Raw genomic sequence first — 5,000 nt, 5'->3', positions numbered from 1 at the left:
ACGAAGATTGGCTGATTGGCTCAAACAACACGTCCCCTTGGAGATTCAAAGAAAGATTGTGAGGGTTAGAACACAACCAGTGCGAGCATGCAGAAATATCCAGCAACCACCGGCCACTGTACCTGCTTCATCTGCTATTGCACAGCACCTGGTTGCCAACCCTACCTGTGCAGACCAGTACAATGCAGATATGTTCAGGATATTGAGCCGAGGTCGGAGCTCATTTCATTTACGTGTGTTGGAAGCATCCTTCATCCTTACCACCGATCCAATACTATGTCGTCAAAAGGAATTTGTACGATCTCTGTGTCTCTTTCAGCATGGAAAGATCAAGGGAAGTACAGTAACAAAAGGTGAATGGACCTTAGGGAAGGCTCCTCCCCCCTCCCCAGGATGTGGTTGCAAACGTGAATCATCGCGAACTCTGCTCCAGCCAATGGGAGCTCGAGGTGAAGATGATGAGCCAACCAATGGGCGTTCGGATTAACCGTATGTCATTATGGCCGAAGCAATCAGCGTCTACCTTATTGAGACCAACGCATAAAGCACACGCCCTTCACTTGCTGCGATTTTTACCCTGAAGAGTGCAGCAAGAAAAGCTTCGGTCACCATGTTGTGTTTATTTGTATCCATATTAAAGTTCTGTAGTACCAAACATGTGTGTGTGTGTGTGTGTGTGTGTGTGTGTGTGTGTGTGTGTGTGTGTGTATATATATATATATATATATATATATATATATATATATATATATATATATATATATATATATATATATATATATATATATATACACACATATATATATGCATCAAACGCCCCTTTTTTGCTAAAGTTTGAAAAACATAACGGCGATAGGACAGATGTGTTCAAATACATGAAAAAACATTTCTCATTTTTTTTTCAGAATTTTCGGTCATCATCTTGGGGGTCCACATCGGGGTCAAAGTTCAGGCACACAGCTCCTGCGCATTTTTCAGAATAAGTGTTATTTTTCAGTGTAGAGTGATCAAAACTTGTGTCTGGTGATGAAATAATTCTGACATATCAATGCACTGCTCCTTTGGTGATGTTTGTAACATGGTTGGCTTGTAATTTGTTGGCACAGTTTCCCAGAAAATGGTATTTTCCCGGAAATTGTGTTTTTCCGGAGAATTTGATACGTGGCAGATCATGAATGTAAAAGTTTGGACGATTTTCCGAGATGATTTGACTTCTCTGGTGATAATTATTGCATACTACTGAGTGATGAGTGCAGAAACACTGCCTGCATTATCAGTTCTAGTGGTTAGTTGAAAGGACCAGCATGATGCTGGCACGCTCTCGTACTTTGTCCTTCATACTGGCATGAATAGACGAAACCTCACTATTACTAATCATTGTATCTTTCAGAAAGGAATCTCACATGGAAACGAGGTGAGACGGCGCAGTCTTCGGACTCGGAGGAATGATTGTTGCAGAGGACGCGAATATCACAGGGACGAGACGATGAACCGAGAACTTGAACTGGACGATTCATTCTTAACATATGAAGTGAGTGAGTGGGCAACACTTCCAGCCTATGTGGATTCAAAATCTAAAACCAAAGCACTCAATGTTACTAACGATGCAGCTGAACGTCTAATAAAACTCGGAACAGACTGTCTCGGTGCAGCTCGGTCTGAAGAACACTTTCAGAACGTGCAACAAGTTACTGAGAATGACAGGAAAGAGAATCCGAATCTTCGGAAACGCTTTAAACTTCATCATCAATGATATTATACGAGTACCTTGATATGAATACATATAATTATCGGTAATAAAGCGGTGAATTTGACAGAACCGAGGCATTTGTTACTATTTTGTTATTTTTTTTCTGGGAAAATCACCAGTTTCCTGCTTCTCCAGCAAATTTCCCGGAAAATTTGATTGGCTCTATATCACTGGAACATCACCAAAGGAGCAGTACATCCATATGTCAGAATTATTTCAGCACCAGATACAAGTTTTGATCACTATACAGTGAAAAATAACGCTTATTCTGAAAAATGCGCAAGAGCTGCGAGCCTGAACTTTGACCCCTATGTGGACCCCCAAGATGATGACCGAAAATTCTGAAAAAAATGAGAAATGTTTTTTCATGTATTTGAACACATCTGTCCTATCGCCATTATGTATATATATATATATATATATATATATATATATATATATATATATATATATATATATATATATATATATATATATATATATATATATATATATATATATATGCTCCAACTTGATAACTTTGTTTTAATTTGCATAACTCTTGCATATCTTACATATTATTTATGACATCAACATGTTTGTCTTTGTCAAACCCTTCGAAATTATTCACGAAACGTTTCAGGCATTTTTTCCATATGCCTTGCATACACTTTTCTGTCACTCCCTCCCAAGCTGATTCAATGTTCTTTATGCAACGAGATGAGATGCTTGACGCTGAGACGCTGCGCTGCCGTTTCCATGACCAAAGTTCTCGCACAGCGCACAATACCAACTGGTCGGAGAGCTGGTCGTAAGTCCAGGTGGTCGTTAAACAGGTAGGTCGTTAAGTGAGGAATGCCTGTCCATATATGTTGTTTTGTCTTTCGGCTGCTCCCATTAGGGGTCGCCACAGCGGACCATTCGTTATGATCCGCATACTGATTTGGCATAGGTTTTTACACCGGATGCCCTTCCTGACGCAACCCTGGTCGCCTCTTACGACACAGGGATAAGGATTGGGTTTCGCCATGATTCCAGGCTGCCCTGCACCCTCTCATAGCGCGGTCCAGTGCAGAGCTCTTGTCCTCAAGCGATCCTCCAACCCAAGCCTCCGAGTAGCCGGATTACAGGCGCACGCCACTCCGCCTGTCTATATATATATATATATATATATATATATATATATATATATATATATATATATATATATATATATATATATATATATATATATATATATATTGTTGTGGTTACCAAATTCGCAAACCACCATTCAGGTCCCTTAGGTGAGGTATCTCGGTAAGTACATGTGTAGTTAGGCCCAAATCCGTTGTCTAGTGGGAATACATGTCATTTATGCGTGCTGCGACTCTTCAGGATAGCCGTTTTTCTTTTACTATCTTTAATTTGGACCAACCGCCATTGTTACAACCACAACATCAACCACCCACCGCGGCGCCGCTTCACGTCACACCTCGCAACCGTCGCATCGCCACCGTTCTTGCGCCGCTTGTGGGTACCGGTGTTGGACTCGTGCAGGGCGCGCGCCGAACAGCGTGTACAAAACCACGGATTTTCCACTTCAAAAACGGATCAAAAACGACACACGCCCACTTTTGTTCCGTCCAATCGGTGAGCAAGGGGCGATTTGGCCCCGCCCCCAGGGCGTTGGAGGGCGATCGATATATGCAAATTTATGGATCAAAAAGCATTCACGCCCACTTTTTCTCGGGCCAATGGGGAGCGAGGTGAAAGGTCGAAGGCAGAGGGTCAAAGATGAGAAGGCGAAGCCACGGGGCTTATATAAGCGACCGCGTTCGTCAGTGAAGTAAACAGAGAGTTAAGACTTCGCGGGCGGTGGAGTTGGGAAGAAGGAGCAAAAAGGAGCTGGTCGCCGTCGTGTGCGTTGGAGTCGGAGCGGAGGGGACGGAGCTGTGGAGAGGCGGCGAGGGCAGACGAGGGGGTGCTCGCGTCGTGCAGGGAGCTGCACCCCAGGGAGGCCGACAGCGCGACCTGGCCGAGGTGGAGACGCTCGTCGCGGGACTCGAGGCAGAGTAGGAATCCTCTATACCCCGAGCATCAGCAACCCCCTCCTGTTTCCCCCCGCGCTGAGATAGTGCGACCAAGGGGGCCCCTTTCCCACCCCCTACCAGACACTGCCCGCGAGGCCCGCGGAGTTGAGGCACCATCGCCGCTCCGCGTCTCATCACCAGACGGGTAGGCCCGACCCGGTCTCGGCCTCAGGCCCGCCTCATCTTTGAGGGTATTCTTTTCCTTGGTTTTGGGTATGTGTTGTCGGCGCCGTCTGTGAAGTAAAATTGTATAAGTGTTGCCGTGTGCTCGCGTAATCGGTATTAGATCTGCATTGTCGCATTTGCTTTTTGTGTAAATTGCATTGTTGTTTTTCTTTTCTATGTGCTTTTGGTGGAATTGAATATGTGTGCTTTCCGTTCAGCGCGAATAAATGTGCTTTGTGTTGAACTGTTTCCCGCTTCGCTTCGTCATTTCTTTCATTGAATCCTCATCTTGCTTCACGTAAAGGGTTGGTAGTGGGCTCAATACGCCCGATAATTAATCGAACCGTCGAGGTCGACGAATAACACCGCTCGGTTATCCCGATAGTACGGAACGGGTCGCTTAAGTGGCCCGTGTCCGAAGTCGACCTGCGGCGAGGTGCGATCGCCCGGTCTACCCTCCGTGTGGGTACTTCGGTAGGTCGAATTTGGCGAGCAACCCTATCCCACGCGGGGGCTGATTGGCTCGATCGCGGTGAGACCGAAAGGTCCACCCGTGACTGGTTCCCGGCGTTAGTCCGAGAGGGTCACGACTGGATTGTCCGTCCGGTGGGCGACGTGCCGCGATTCGAGTTACGTGGCCGTCAGCACGCCGGCGGGCGCGAATCCGCAACAATATATATATATATATATATATATATATATATATATATATATATATATATATATATATATATATATATATATATATATATATATATTGTTACGGCTGTGGAAATTCGCAAACCACCATCCAGGTCCCGTAGGTGAGGTATCTCTTAAGTACATGTGTAGTTAGCCCTAAACCCATTGTTGAGAGGGAATAAATGTGATTCATTTGGGCTGCGACGCTATGAGTCAGTCGTTTTTCTTTTTCTATCTTTTATTTCAAACAAAAACCAACGAGGACGCTCGGTGGGCTTTTCACGCCATTCTTCTCCGCGCTTGGTGTGAGAGAGGAGAAGCGAGGGGAGGGCAGCTGGCGCCCGATTGGTGGA

The 5,000-nt window shown here is 45.1% G+C and overlaps 1 long non-coding RNA gene across 1 annotated transcript in view; it reads left to right on the top strand.

Annotated features, from left to right (window-relative positions):
• Window positions 1-2,905, top strand: part of LOC147027820 (uncharacterized) — a 33,417-nt gene extending 30,512 nt beyond the window's left edge. Inside the window, exons 2-3 of the long non-coding RNA XR_015057304.1 lie at window positions 1,391-1,531; window positions 2,423-2,905. This is a non-coding gene — a long non-coding RNA (uncharacterized LOC147027820). The remainder of the gene's footprint in view (window positions 1-1,390; window positions 1,532-2,422) is intronic.
• Window positions 2,906-5,000: the final 2,095 nt, after the last annotated feature.

The sequence above is a fragment of the Eptatretus burgeri genome, chromosome 4 (assembly GCF_056783735.1).
Source record: "Eptatretus burgeri isolate ZD-2024b chromosome 4, Ebu_testis_v1, whole genome shotgun sequence".
Classification (NCBI taxonomy): Eukaryota; Metazoa; Chordata; class Myxini; order Myxiniformes; family Myxinidae; genus Eptatretus; species Eptatretus burgeri.
Note: the sequence above shows the minus strand (reverse complement) of the source record. Positions and strands in the feature narration are given on the sequence as shown.